The 15,929-nt window shown below is 45.6% G+C and overlaps 1 long non-coding RNA gene across 1 annotated transcript in view; it reads left to right on the forward strand.

The window, feature by feature from the left end:
* LOC309613940 overlaps positions 1-14,950 on the forward strand; it is a 44,001-nt gene extending 29,051 nt beyond the window's left edge. Inside the window, exon 3 of the long non-coding RNA XR_014235949.1 lies at positions 12,897-14,950. This is a non-coding gene — a long non-coding RNA (uncharacterized lncRNA). The remainder of the gene's footprint in view (positions 1-12,896) is intronic.
* The last annotated feature ends 979 nt before the right edge of the window (positions 14,951-15,929 follow it).

Genomic DNA, 15,929 nt, shown 5'->3' on the forward strand with positions numbered 1-15,929 from the left:
AAATGCCTCTGAGGGCTGGGCAGCTAACAGGAATCTGAAGGCATGTGGGCAATGGGGAGTGGTGGGGCATATAGCAAAATGAAGACTACAGGCATCTCCTAACGGGCTTTAGATTCTGATTTCATTTTAACAAGGTGCTAAAGAAACAAAATGGATCCCCTAGACTGGTGTAGCCTGCAGACTCCCAGTCTAGACCTTTAGAAGGGAATTCTTGTGTTGGGGTGAAATTGGGATATTAGTTGTTATTAGTGTCCCACACCTTGTCCCCTCAGACCACCACTGATTTTAGCTGGAGCTGTGGTGGGCACTTCCCAGCATACTGATGTTATCCCATTTCAAGCACCTCTCAGTCATTTGGCTTCTCTGAAGCCTTGGGAACTCTCAGCCAGGACTTGGGAGGAATTGACCCGCCCAGGGGCAACCCTCCATCACGGGGTGGGGGCTGGGGGGGGATGGGAGTTGGTAGGTAATTGTCTCAGCCTCTTATCCACTGGAGGTGATTCCCCTTGGCTGCTCAGAAGGTTAGCGGTGAGATAGGGCACCTGTCACCCATGTTGGAAACTGACTCAGTCACTCCCTTTTCTATTTTTATTTAATACATTTATTTATTTACTTTTGGCTGCGTTGGGTCTTCATTGCTGGGCGCAGGCTTTCTCTAGTTGCGGCGAGTGGGGGCTACTCTTCGTTGCGGTGCGCGGGCTTCTCATTGCAGTGGCTTCTCTTTGTTGTGGAGCACAGGCTCTAGGCGCACGGGCTTCAGTAATTGTGACACACGGGCTTAGTTGCTCCACGGCAACTAACATGTGGGATCTTCCCAGACCAGGGCTCGAACCTGTGTCCCCTGCACTGGCAGGTGGAGTCTTAACCACTGCGCCAACAGGGAAGTCCCACTCCCTTTTTTTATTGCTTTTCCTGCCTTCCTTGTTTCACTCTCCCAGATCCCCCTTGCTTCCTGGGCTACTTGGCACCCAAATCCTTGTCTCAGGTTCTGCTTTCGGGGGAATCCAAACTAAGACAATCTCTAACTTTCTTTCTGAATACATAATATAAGGTTATGATTCTAACCTTAAGTGATTCTAAGATTGAGTGACTTTAACTCTGTGATTACAAGTTTTCATAAGTTGACCCACCTGTGATTCCAGAATGGCATCATTCTAATGTGGCCAAAACACACCTCTCAGCCATGTACTCAGACATGCAAAAAACGTTAACACTCCATTTTCTATAAGGATTTTGCTTCTCCTGAGCTCCTATTTTTCCTGATGTCAAAAAATGCAAACTTCAATCAAATCTAGACAAAAAAATAGTCATTTCAGATTTGAATGAAATTGAGTGAGTCAAGATTTCCCCTTCCTCCCTTTTTTCCTGGGTTGATTTAAGTCCTGGATGGGTGGGAACATCTTGATATTGGTTGGGGTTCAAGAAGAAGGTCTGTGACTGGTTATTTCTCAAGATGTAGCAGCCCACATGGCCCTCCAGCATGCCTCCCCCACGGCCACTGGGAAAAACCCCACCCATGTTAATGCTTTGACTTCTAGGGTCAAAGAAACATAGTTCTTCCTGGGCCACTAAGTATAAATACAGTTACAGCCACTCCATTTTTAGTCACCTGGGAAACGATTTGAACATTTTTTGCACCTCACAGGGCCCTGGTACGCAAATTCATCATTCAATCTAATACATTTGCTGAGCATCTACTGTGCGTTGGGCATTGTGCCAGATGCTGAAGATACACAGATGAAAAGACAGACATGGTGTCATTCACAAATCAAATAAAGTGTATATATTTATAACTTACATATCGTGGTGTCTGTTAGGAAGGAAACAAATAGGATGGGCAGAGAACGCCTCTTTGAGGAGTTATCCTTTAAGCCAAGACTAAGAGTCTAAGGTCAGGAGAAGCCACCAAAAGACCTATCAGGAAAAGGAGATGTCTGAGTTGTATCTGTAGCTGTAAACATTTTGTAATGTTGAAGGCATCTCCTGTATTTTACACCTTACCTTTCTCCTGTTTGTTAGTGGCCTCCATCACCTTAGAGAGGGGATAGTGAGGCAGAAATGGAAGGCATTTTTTTCTGAGTCTCAAAGCCCAAGCTTTTGGTTTGGAAAAATGATGGAATTTAGTCAAAGCCATGAGGAATTTGAGGGTATGCAATTTATACCCTCAAGAGAAGAATAGATGAGTCAGAATTGGTTTTCCTCTTTAGGAAATGAGATAAAGATTATCTGGGAGGTGGAGAGAAAGGCAGTGTAGCAGAGATACTTAGTCGTCATGCAATTATCGGATTTCCCCTTCTTCTGTAGCTGCAGATGGCCACATAGCTGAAGACGACATTTCCCAGTGTGCTTCGTGATTAGATGTGGCTGCATGACCAGGTTCTGACAAGGGATATGTGAACCCAGTGGTGTGTGCAACTTCTGGGTCATGTATTTAAAGAAAAAAGGGACATTCTCTCACCACTCCTCTTCTACTCCTGGCAGCTGGAGTTTGACATGGTGGTAGAATCTGGAGAGGCCATCTTGGGCCACAAGATGGAAGCCACATGTGAAGGACGTCAGGGCAACAAAGTGGAAGGAGCCAGGGTCTCTGACACCATGGGACTCCATATCAGCTGCACTTCTTACCCTCTACTGGTTAGTGAGAGAGAAATCAACTTCTATCTTTTTTAGGACATAGTTTGGCCTGTGTTACACTAGCTGAACTAGCATCCCAAGTAATACAGAGGGTCGGATATAGGAAGCTAGGGAGTGAGTAGATACTGGTGTGTGATGCTGAAGAAAGAATACAGAAACCCCAGGTAATCTTAAGGGATCAGAGAGCAGGACTTACGGTCCCACTCCTGGGTTAAACCTAAGGAAGCCATGAACCTAGATGTCTGAGTAGGTGTGCAGGCCCCCTGGACCAGGAGCCTTTCTGCACGCACAGGGAGGTGGGGGAGTAGGTGACCTGAGAGGAGAAAGTGAAAGAAGACACCCAGAATTGACCAAGATTAAGTTTCTACCACTCAGTGGAATGGAGACTATTTATTTTGGATGTGGCCTGAGAGTTACACCTGCTGTACTTCTCCTCCCTCCTCCTTTCCCTTCTTCTTCCTCTCCTCCTCCTCCTCCTTATTCCTCTTTTCTTCTGCTCCTCCTCCTTTTTTAAAAAAATAAATTTATTTATTTAATTTATTTATTTTTGGCTGTGTTGGGTCTTCATTGCTGCTCGCGGGCTTTCTCTAGTTGCGGCGAGCGGGGGCTACTCTTCGTTGCGGTGTGTGGGCTTCTCATTGCGGTGGCTTCTCTTGTTGCAAAGCACGGGCTCTAGGTGCGTGGGTTTCAGTAGTTGTGGCGCACGGGCTCAGTAGTTGTGGCTCGTGGGCTCTAGAGCACAGGCTCAGTAGTTGTGGCTCACGGGCTTAGTTGCTCTGCGGCATGTGGGATCTTCCCGGACCAGGGCTCGAACCCGTGTCCCCTGCATTGGCAGGCAGATTCTTAACCACTGTTCCACCAGGGAAGTCCCCTCTGCCTCTTTCTTCTTCTTTTTCTTTCCCTTCTCCTTCTCTCCCTCCTCTTTCTTCTTCTTCTTCTTCTTCTTCCCCTTCTCCTTCTCCTTCTTCCTCTTCCTCTTCCTCTTCTTCTTCTTCTTCTTCTCCTCCTTCTCCTCCTCCCAATAAATTTTTGGCTGAGCACCAAGGCTCAGATTCAGGTCCTAGCTCAGCCATCAGCCTGCTGTGTGGCCTTGAGCATGTTGCATCATTTCTCTGACCTGGGGTGTTCTCACTGGGAACATAAAGGGGTTGAACTCCAGGATGTCCAAGGTGGCTCTTTCTTCATTAATGTTCTATGGATCTTCTCTGTATCTGATACTGAAGTGGGTTCAGGAAAAGTGTGAGAAAGTGTCTCTCTTCCAATTCATGGAAGAATTGGACACAAACACGTGGGCATACAGGTATATACACACTTAAACAAATAAATGTGGATAACCAAACATCCCAGTAGCCAAGAGGAAATATAGCATCAAGGTTTAAGATGCAGGCTTTGGAACTGAACAGACCAGAGTTTCACCCCCATCTTCATCACTAACTAGCTGGTGACCTTGGGCATGTCACTGTACTTCTCTGAGTCTTGACTTCCTCACATTTAAAGTCAGGGTAATAATAGCTACCTTTAGGGCTCTCATGGACAGAAAATGAGGTAATATATGTAGAGCACCAAGCTCAATGCCGAGCATATGGTAGGCACTCAATAAATGGTTGTATTGATGAAAACTGTGAATCATGGTAGGAACCAGTGAAATGTAGAAAAGGGCAGGGCGAGGAGGTCTCAAGTGTAGAATAGAAGGCTCCCCGGGGGCAGGGTTGAGGGGCTCTTGGAGGAGGCAAAACATGAATGGTGCAGGGATGTGTAAAATTGTTAGCAGAGGGGATGAGGTACTACTAGAGGGAGAAGGAGAAAAGAAACACAGAAGCAAGGTGGAGCCAGGCTTGAGAAAAATCTCTTCCTCCCACTGGACCTTATTTTCCTCCTTGTAAAGTGAGCATAACAATATCTGCCTTGCAGTGTTGTTGCAATGATTACTAGAGATGACGTAAGTCAAGCGCCCATGAAGAGGCCTGGCTCATGGAAGCTTATCAAACATCAGTTTCATTCCTCTCCCAGGAAAGAGGGAGTCACAAAATATCAGGGTTAGAAAGACCCTCAGAAATTATCCATGGTAACACACATGCCTATACATGAACTGTTCACACATCATCAGTCTATCCAGCTATCATTTATCCATTTTTCATACATCCATTCAAACACCACTGATTCATTTATCACCCATCCACCATCCATCTAGCCAAACGTCTATTCATCCTTCACCCACCATCTATTCCTTATCCATCACCATGCATTCACCACCAACACACTATCCATTTACCTATCATCCATTCTATAGCTACCCTTCATCAATCTGTTTATCACCCATACATCCATTCAGCCAGCCACCCAGCCAGCCATCATAATTCCATCTAACCATTTATCTATCATCCATCCATCATTCAACTGTCGACCATTCACCAGCCATTAGTAGCCATCCACCATCTTTCATGCATTCATTAGTTCCTCATTCACCCATTCTTTATGCATCTACTTATCCCTCATCCATCCATCCGTTATTCCATTTGTCATTTATCTTTCCACTGTTTCTCATACGTCAAGTATCCACCCAACATATATTCCTCATTCACTTCTTTGTATCTATCATTCACAAGCCAATCATCAACTCACCAATCTATTCTTCACCTATTTCTCTTCCATCTACCATCCATCCTTCATTCACTCTTTTACTAAATAGCTATCATTTATTAGACACATGTATCATTATCTATGCAACTGACATCTATAAAAACACATACAGGGCTTCCCTGGTGGCGCAGTGGTTGAGAATCTGCCTGCTAATGCAGGGGACACGGGTTCGAGCCCTGGTCTGGGAAGATCCCACATGCCACGGAGCAGCTGGGCCCGTGAGCCACAACTACTGAGCCTGCGCGTCTGGAGCCTGTGCCCCGCAACGGGAGGGGCCGCGATAGTGAAAGGCCCGCGCACTGCGATGAAGAGCGGTCCCTGCACCGCGATGAAGAGTGGCCCCCGCTTGCCGCAAATAGAGAAAGCCCTCGCACGAACCGAAGACCCAACACAGCCAAAAATAAATAATAAATAAATAAATAAAGTAGCTATAAAATTAAAAAAAAAACAAAAAAACACATACAATTAATCTAAACATTTCATCATCCATTTGTATCCATCTATCCAGTTGTCCATCCACTTATGTTTCATTTTCCATGTTACCTGCTAGGTAATCTGCACTAGGGATACAGACTAAACTACAATCTGTCCTCAAGTAGTTCAGAGTCTAGTAGAGAAAGACAGACAAGCCAGGAAGTAGTTAAACATAATGTGATGATGTGATGGCTACTCTTACAGCGGAATGATTGTACCAAGCACCGTTGGAGAGAACACAGAGGAAAGAGCCATAAATTCTGTCTGAGGGAATGAAGGAATGATTCACAAAAGGGGTGGCTATTGAACTGGGTCTTGAAGGATAAGTAGAAGTTCAACTGGTGTTTTTGTGGGGGGGAAAACTGAGTCCTAAAGCAGGGAAATGAGTGTACAACCATACTGAGAGCAACAGGGTAGAGACTTGTAACTAGGCCTGCAGCCTCCTAGATGAGTGTTTCCACTTCCCAAATCTGGGAAGACATGTAAGTGAAGAAAGCCCACCTCAAAGCAGGGGAGAGGCTGCTGTTTCAGAATGGGGTGGTGAAGGGGATTTCCTTAGACATCTGCTCTCCATTCAGGGGCAGGCGACACCAGAAGCACCAGGAACTGGCACGGATTTGACAAAGGGAAGAAAAGAATGGCCTTGGGAGGGAGTGAGGTGAGGTGAAGTTGGATCAGAAAGGAGACCCCTAGCATCTCCTTGCTGCCTTTACTCAGGTAATTATTAATAATATTGTTACACGGCAATATTGTTACACTGTCGCAGCCATGTTTTATTCAGCACAGACTATGTGTTAAGCTTTCCATGCATAATCTCATTTTGTTCCCCACCTGCAGAAACCCTAAGAAGTAGTTATTACTTTTATTTACATTTTACAGATGAGGAGACCGAGTCTCTGAGAAGGTAAACTAGGAGTTAAATCTAGTTCATGTGGCTACAAATTCCATGTCTTTCCCACTCTGCTTCCTCTCTCTCATGGTCCTTTGGGCATGGTATATTGTTACGCTAGTCACTGAGCATGGGGGATGAGTAGGGAAGGAGGAGGGGCAGTAGGAAGAGGAGAATCATACATGACTTAGACAAAATTACTTATGTACTAAAATGTATGCTCCATCACAGTGGAGATTCTCTCTGTATCCCCAGACTTTTTTTTTTTTTTTTTTAAAGTGTGTAACCTTTTTTAAAAATTTATTTATTTATTTATTTTTGGCTGTGTTGGGTCTCTGTCTCTGTGCGAGGGCTTTCTCTAGTTGCGGCAAGCGGGGGCCACTCTTCATCGCGGTGCGCGGGCCTCTCACCATCGCGGCCTCTCTTGTTGCGGAGCACAGGCTCCAGACACGCAGGCTCAGTAATTGTGGCTCACGGGCCCAGCTGCTCCGCGGCATGTGGGATCCTCCCAGACCAGGGCTCGAACCCGTGTCCCCTGCACCGGCAGGCGGACTCTCAACCACTGTGCCACCAGGGAAGCCCTATCCCCAGACTTTTAAACAGTGCCTGGCACATAGTGGACAATAAATATTGGTTCTTGTTTGAATTCTATTGCAAAGAAAATGGATGACCAACTAGAATATAGAGCATATAGGCTCATTTCTTCTAAGTAATCCTAAGCAACACAAATCCTAAGTAATGATAGCATAAAGAAGATAGAATTTTATTTCTCTCAGGTCTGGATGTAAATAATCCAGGACTAGCTCGATGGAGTTGGGGTCCCAGGCTCCTCCTATCTTGTAGCTCTCCCATCCCTAGGGTGTTGCCTGGTCCCTATGGTCTCAGATGGCTCCCCCATGTCTACACCACAGCCAGCGGGCAGGGCGTGGAGGGGTGAGGAAAGGCACTGTTTGCGTACCATTGGTCAGAATTTAGTCACATGGCTAGAACTAGCTGCAAGGGGGAAGCTGGGAAATAGAGTCTGTTTCGTGTGGCTAAGTGTCCGGCTAAACGTCAGAGGTTTTACTTCTACACGAGAAGGGGAGAATGGGTATGAGGGGCAACCGGTGGTCTCTGTCACAAATAAGGAGCCTATGTGTGAGCACCAGTGTTCTTCATGGTGTGAAGACTCCATAGGGACATATATGGTCTCTCCCACTAGACTGCGAGCTCCCTGATGGCAGGGGGCTGCATTTAATCACCCTGATATCCCTGGCAGCTTCTAGCTCAGACTTAGGAAAAAGGACCTCTCAGACCTTGGATAGAGTTTTGATGATATGATAGAATCAGAGCAAGTGGGTTAGAGGGCTTTTGCCTGGTGATGATCGAAATGGAAAGGACTAAAGGTCAGGCTGGGCGTCTGGGAGGCGGCCAGCAACAGTGGAGGGACTCAGGAAGGTGACTTACAAGAGGGCTGGATTGGGTGAAGGGGCAGAGAAGAGCCTGGGAAGGAGGAGGCAGTGTGGGGGGCGGAAGAGACAGCACAGTAATTGCAGCCCTTCCTCAATAAAATGCTCAGCGGCCCACAGAGCATTTTGGCCTCTGCTACCTCATCAGTGAGGAGAGGTGGTGCCTGAAGTTGAACAGGGGACGTGCGGTGTGTCTTGAATGCCACCAGCTCATCCCGTTCCTATCAGAGAACCAGCACCGGTTTCCTCCCTCCCTCCCTCCCCTCCTTCTTTCTTTCTTTCTTCCTCCCTCTCTACCCACCTTCTTTCTTCCTTCTTTCCTCCCTCCCTCCTTCCTTCCTTCCTTCTTTCCTTTCTTTCTCCTTCTGTTTATTTAGTTTATCCCAGAAATTTGAAAGCATTCCATCTTGTACTGGGAGCTTTACAGAGGTGTCCAGGTCTATTCTAAACTGGGCAGCACATAACACAGTCTCTCTCTCTCTCTCCATAAAATTGTATAATTGTATAATGTATAGATACATATGACATATACATGTGTATATATATGTATACATGCACCCAAGCGTACGTATATATGTGTATATAATCACCTACTGTGTGTCAGTGCTAGCCACCCTGCTAGTCTCTGGGGAACACAGTGGGAAGCAAGTCAGACAAAGTCCTTGCCCTCATGGAGCTTATGGTCAGGAGAAACAGATAATATACAAATGAATGCACAAATAACTATAAATATTAAATTATTAAATCAGTGCTATGAGAAGTACAGAATGCTATGAGAACATAGTCACTATTCACTCCAGCATTCATTATATGAATACTTAACAAGAGAGATTATATGTGTTAAAAGATAATTTTTGCAATAGAATAAAATCATGTTTCTTGTTCAAATATAAAATGAACATGTATCAAAGTTTTTATTTAAATTATTAATTCATAAGGGAAACAATAGGTGTTAAAAACTAATTCAAAGGAGAATCCAAAGCATATATATGCTGAAATTAATTTGCTAAAGATGCAAAACTATTTTCTTCCAAGAGGGATGGGAAAGGGAGTGGGGGGTGGGGGGACAGTTGTACCTCCAGCAGATAAAACTTACTTGCTTCTCTATGACCAAGAATTATTTGTATCACTATCAGTCTTGTTACAACTTACAGAGATGTACAATAGCTCAAAGATAAGGAAAGACATCTACCACCATAGAATCAGTTAACCTGAAATGAGGTGAAGGCAAGGCATAGCATTCAGTAGGACAGCCTGTTGTGGTTTTTGTTTTGTTTTGTTTTGCTTTTTGCCATTTCAAAGTCTTTTACAATTTTCCTTGATATGAGTCAGACCTGTACTAGGTACTGGTAATACAGAGGTAAACCATACAGACATAGTATCTCCCTCGGGGAGAATGTTATAATGTTCCCTTATGTTCTAATAGTGGGGCAGAGGGCTGGGGAACAGATAATTTTTGGAAGCCAAACTGAGTCTTCACCATTTTTGTCTAATAGATCAGATTATAAAAGCACTTTATACCCTGAGAAAAACCAGGGCTCCTCTGTCTAGTTCTAAATCCCCAAATAATCAAAGCCTTGAGTATTTCCTGTGAATTACTGACTCCCTAACAAAAACAGCTTTATTTCTTACTTCTGCAAAACTATGTCCAAAAATATGCGATTACCTCTGCAGGAATAATAATCAGGTGAGAAAATTGTTTTTTCTACCTTGGACAAACTAATCCTTGGTAATTTTTTTCCCTTGAAATATCTGTTATATCTTTTATTTGGTGATTTATCATTCTAAAACCTGGACCTTCTTGTAAAACTTCTTTTCAGGGAAATTTTTGTTTGCTTTCTAGCTGCTTTTGTCTCTTAAGTTTTCTTTGAGACAACAAACAATTATACACACACACACACAAAACAACCAGGATAATTATAAACTGTTGTAAGTGCCATGAAATAAATAAATGTAGTGATCAATCAAGATGAACTGGGGGGGCTTCCCTGGTGGCGCAGCAGTTAAGAATCTGCCTGCCAATGCAGGAGACACAAGTTCGAGCCCTGGTCCGGGAAGATCCCACATGCCGCGGAGCAACTAAGCCTGTGAGCCACAACTACTGAGCCTGAGCTCTAGAGCCCGTGAGCCTCAACTACTGAAGCCGGTGTGCCTACAGCCCGTGCTCCGCAACAAGAGAAGCCACCGCAATGAGAAGCCCACGCACCGCAACGAAGAGTAGCCCCCGCTCGCCGCAACTAGAGAAATCCTACGCGCAGCAATGAAGACCCAACTCAGCCAAAAATAAATAAATTAATAAATTAAAAAAAAAAAAAAGATGAACTGGGGACAACAAGGTCCTACTGTATAGCACAGGGAACTATATTCAATATCCTGTGATAAACCATAATGGAAAAGAATATGAAAAAGAATGTATATATATAATGTATAATTGAATTCTTTGCTGTACAGCAGAAACTAACACAACATTGGACATCAACTATACTTCAGTCAAAAAAAAGAAAAAGAAAAAAAAAAGAACTTGGGAAGAGGGAAAGATTGCTTTGGATCAGGGGTCAGCAAACTTTTTCTGTTAAGGGACCAAATAGTAAATATTTTAGGCTTTGAGGGACATCCAGTCTCTGTCACAATTCTTAAGTGTGAATTATAATGGGAAAGCAACCATAGACAATATGTAAATGAATGTGCATGGCTGTGTTCCAATAAAACTTTATTTATAAAAACAAGTGGTGGGCCAGATTTGGAATATGGGCCATTGTTTGCTAATCTCGGCTTTAAATAATGCAGTTTTGTAAGGACTTCCTGAGAAGATGATGTTTAAGATGCAGCCTGAAGAATGAGAAGAGGCTAGCATCCCAAGCAGAGTGGACAGGATGTGCAAAGGCCCTGGGGTAGAAAAGAGTTGGGTGTATCTGAGGAACAGTAAAGGAGCCAGTGGAAGCACAGTGATAAAAGAGTGAATGAGTGAATGTATGAATGAACTCAGTGACTAACACTAAGTCTGCTTACATAACAGGTGCTAATAAATGTTTGTTTTTATTATTTAAAATTTGAGTCAGTAATATATTCATATAGTTCAAAAAGTATAAAAAAGGGATCCTGTGAAGAGTCTTATTCCCACTCTGTTTCCCATCTGCCTGGTTCCCACCTTTATTAGTTTCTGATCTTCCCAGAGTTTCTTCATGCGAATTTATGCAAATGAAAACTACATCATTAACCCCAGGCCATGCTTGGTGAGAGGAGCTGGGACTGAGCAGGCAGAGACTCCTCTGTCCATGAAACATGAACCAGAGCTCCAAACTTGAGTTCTATCCAGGCTGGGCTCTGACCCCTCCCAACCTGGCCTGTGTGCAGGGGAGGCACGGCCCCTCCATGGGAGGGACAGCTTCCTAAGACTGGGACGGGTCCCACCTGAGCTGCTTCCAGGTGGAGCCACTCTCAGCTTAAGAACAACTGGGCCCAGAGTGGAATTTTCCTCCCTTTCCCGTTTTCCTTCAACTTGTTATTGAGGAGAAAGTCTCTGTTGAATGCTGGTGTGTTTTTAACACCTCTCTTAACACTTACTTCCCTTTTTAACAGAGAGCAGGCCTCCACCTCTGAGCCTTCGGCAGGCAGCCGGATCTGGCAAAAATTTAATGACATTGTTTTGTTTTCATTGTACTTATTTTTATGGTTACCTTCTATTTATGGCACAAGATACTGGTTTTCCATTTATGGAGGGATCTAAAGTTCCCTTTCGAAATGAATATATCTATGTTTTTAAAAGACAGTTCATTTAAAGAAAAAAAAATATTATATAACTGTCAGCACAGGTGGTACCCTGACATGGAAAAAATTGTAAAGAGGGACTTGATGGGCTGAAAAGGAGGAAATGCCTCTCAGGTCAAATGCCTCTCCCACACCCTATTGAACAGAAAGGACCACTGAGGCTTAGTGAAGGGAAGGGACTCTTTCAAGGTCACATAGATGACATGGACTGAGAACTGGACCTCTCGATCCCCTTGTGGCGGGGACATTCTGTGCCAGAGGGATAGGGCAGAAGCCAGGGATCACGTGCACTTCCACGGGCCTGGCCACTGCACTGGCTAGGGTCAGGGTCTTCCCAAAGCTGGCCAAAACACAGACTGAGTGCAAAGAGGGCCCGGGTCATGAAGGAGAGGAAGGAAGCACGCTGGTGTCCATCATGCTGAGTCCATGTGCTAGACCCTGGGCTGGGACCTTGCCCCAGGGGAGCTCACAGATTCGGAGGAAGACACATCCTACAAAAATAACTCAAGTTCCTGGTGGCAGTGTAGCCAGTGCTCCAACAGAGGCATAGCTGTTACATCTATGACTAGTGACATCTGGGGCTTTTGCCTGCTGAGTGGCCATTTCTTTTGGAAAACCACCCCTCCCCCACTCTCGGTTCTTGTAGCTCAGGCCAGGCAAACCCCACACCCACTTCAGAGATGAGCACAGAACTAGGCCTGGCTTTGTCCCTCTAGCCATAGGGGTTGGCACAAGGTTGGGCATGTGACCCAAGGTAGGCCAGTGGGGGTCTTCTCTTGGACTTTTGCTGGAACTACTAGGGGAAGGGCCTGCTCCAAAGGGGTTTCCAAAAAGATAAGTCATGATCTAGAGTTGCTGACAGCCATCTTTGCCACCAAAAGAGGAGAGACTCTCTGAGAATGAAGCTGACATCCAGGAAAACAGGGATGAGAGATGGAGAAAGTTCTAATTATATCATAACATCACTTGGATTCAGCCATGAAATCGGTGCCCTGAACTCAGTTCTGGAAACCAATAACTCACTTTTTTTTTTTTCCCATTAGCTACTTTGAGCTGGATTTCTGTCACTTACAACTGAAAGAGACCTGGCCAATTCCAGGCAGAAACACAGTGTCATGGGAAAGTTGGAAGGGGACAGTGGTTGGAGTGATGAAGTCTTGTCCGGGAATCCTTTCTTGTGGAGGTGGGTTTGAGCAGCGTTTTGAAAAATGAAGAGGATTTTGATGCATAAAGAAGAAGCGATCTTTCCAGTGAGGGGAGCATCTCAGGCAGTGGGACAGTGCCCGGAATGGCACAGTGCGGCTGGAGAGAGGAGGGGGCTAGAGAAGTGGTGGGCAAGGGGCTGGCAAGGAGGGATATGCCCGAATTGTACAGAAATTCAGTCTATTCCTCTGCCTGTGTCCTCCTTCTGTGGAAGGGTGCCCTTTATCAGTGAATTTACCCACAACCATTTAGTGAGCACCTACTACGTGCCAGGTGAGGTAGCAGTGGGAAACACAGGCAAAGTCTATGCCCTCCTGTAGCTTCCGCTCTAGTCAAAAACTCTCTGCAGAGTCTTTCCTGACCATCCCTACCCCAAGGTGCCTTAGCTGCTTCCTCTTCTGTGTTCCCTCAGCCCCCTGCCTCTTCTACCATCAGAGCCCGGAGCATGCTGTCACACATGGCTGCTTGGTTTGGTTTGATTTTTTACAAGTCTCTCCCTCTCCTCACCTCCCTGAACCCCCCCAGTTCTCTGCTCATAATATGTTCTCAATAAATATTTGTTGAATAAATGAATAAGTTTGGAATGCGTCTTGCAGAAACAATAGCTAACCTGGGTTAAGGACTTGCTATGCGCCAAGCTAAGTACTTCAGAGTCTGGAGCTAATTTATTTTTCACAATCCTAGGGGGAAGCCACTATAATTAACCCCATTTTAGAGATGAGAAAACCAAGGCTTGGTGAGATTAAGCAATTTTCCCACAGCCCTGTAACTTAGAAGCAGCAAAGCTGGCAGTGCAGAGTGCCCAGTTCAAAGCCATGGGCACATCACACAGCCAGGGGGAGGTGTCTTGGCATTACTGTGACCATGTTGGGGTTTCCAGGAGTCTCTGAACTTCATATGAAGCTCAGTTGTCCATGAGCTGTTTTTAGAGAGCAGGTTTATTGCTTTCATCAGCGTCTCAGAGGGGTTCTTGATAACCCCTACATTCTAGAAGCCCTTCTGCATACAAGAGAAAGGTGGAGAATTTTTGAATATTGGACTGATGAGGTCCAAGTCATGCTTTGGAAAGATCACTTTGGCAATTCATTGCAGCATTATTCGCAAGAGAAAACATTGGAAACATCCTTAATGTCCACCCAAGAGTGGACACATTAATTATATTATGGTAATCCTTCCGTAGAAGGGAATACCATGCAGCTGTAAAGATGAATGAGGAACCTCTTTATGCACCAATATGGAATGATTCCAATACACATTTTTAAGTAAGTGAAACAAAGTGCAGACCAGGGTGTATAACAAGCTTCTATTTTTAAAAAGGGAGTTAGCAGGTAAGATTATAGATCTAGATATGCTTCTCTGTGCATAGAATATCTTTGGCAATATTCACAAGAATATAGCCAATGGGAACCCTACCTCACATGGTTTTTATGAAGATTAAACGAATTAATATTAGATAATTGCTTAGAAGAGTGGCACTAGTAAGCATTAGAGGAGATTTTGTTGAATAAAATAAAACAGGGATTGCCTCAGTGGACAGACAGGAGGTGATGGAGGCTGGGGGAGAGGCTTACTTTCACCTGATGCTCTTAGGTAACTTTTGAATTTGGTACCATGGGCAAATATTATTGGTATATTTTTTAAAAGTTAAAATTAAATGTATCTAGATAGATAAGAGATAATCTGAGGGAATCAGAGACTGGAAGGAGGTCCCACCCAGAATTCCCGGGAATGAGCTGGAATTGGTCAAAGGCTGCATCGTGTGGTGTGAAAATCAGGACGTGAGGAAAAAGGGGAGTGGGGGGGACACCAAAACACCCACGCCCCAGGGCCCACTATAAAAAGCACATTTAAAAACACCAGACTGGAAACGGTTTTTTTTATTATTATTATTATTTTTTTAAATAGCAAAAGCTCGTCCCCCCAGGAGGCGTGTTGCAGCTGTGGCCGTGGCAGTTCCCAGGTGATGTCAGTCCTGGCCCCGTGCCAGCCCCGGCCCCTTGGAGACGGTCTTGGTGGGTTCAGCTTGACTGTTTTTCCTTCCTGAGACTTGAGGACACCTTCCTGTCTCAAAGAAAGCAGCCTTTCCAGGGCTTTCTGAGAGCCAGGGGCGGGGGAGGTGGTGGGCCTGGGCCGAGAGGAGAGGGGGAGGCGGGGGAAGATGGGTGAGGGGTGGGGAGGAGGGGGAGACAGCGTCGAGGAGAAGAGTGAGGGTCGGGCGAGCTGCACACAGGCCCAGATCCGGGTGACTTCTTAACCACCCCACAGGGACAGGAGGGGGTGTGCTCCTTGGGAATCCGAGGCCCGCCTCTCTGACCCCTTCCTCACCCTGCCCTGGCTGCTGCCTGGGGGGACGCGCTGGGGTGGGGTGGGGTTGGGGGCAAGAGACGTTCCCACGGAGTTCCCAGCTGGTCAGCGCCTTCTCTCTTCCCTAAGCTCTAAGCCCGTCCCTCTCTCCTTTATGGCTAAAGGCCCGTTGCCAGTATCTTCTGAGCTTCCAGGCGCGGGTTTCTACAGATGGGATGAATCGCAGAGCTGGGTTCGAGGTCTAACTGCACTCCTAGCTGTGTGACCTCAGGCCAGCCACTGCTCCTTTTTGAGCCCCATCTGTGAAATGGGTAAAACCCACCTTGCAGGGTGGATACGAGACCGCACGATGTGATGCAGGTTCACGGACCCAAACCCAGACTGAATCCCCCTGTGTGGACTGGGGTGAAGACCCAGGCTGGTGGGATGACCTTTTCTGTCTTGTTCTGGAAGACGAGCCTCTTGGTCCTGCAGCAGGTACCTGCTGAGCACCCACTATTTGCTGGCACTGCGGGAGGCCCTGGGACGCTGCCGCGTGGTGGCAGCCAGAGGTGTCGTGAGCAGGGGTT

Source organism: Balaenoptera borealis (assembly GCF_965194805.1).
Source record: "Balaenoptera borealis genome assembly, chromosome: 16".
Taxonomy (NCBI): domain Eukaryota; kingdom Metazoa; phylum Chordata; class Mammalia; order Artiodactyla; family Balaenopteridae; genus Balaenoptera; species Balaenoptera borealis.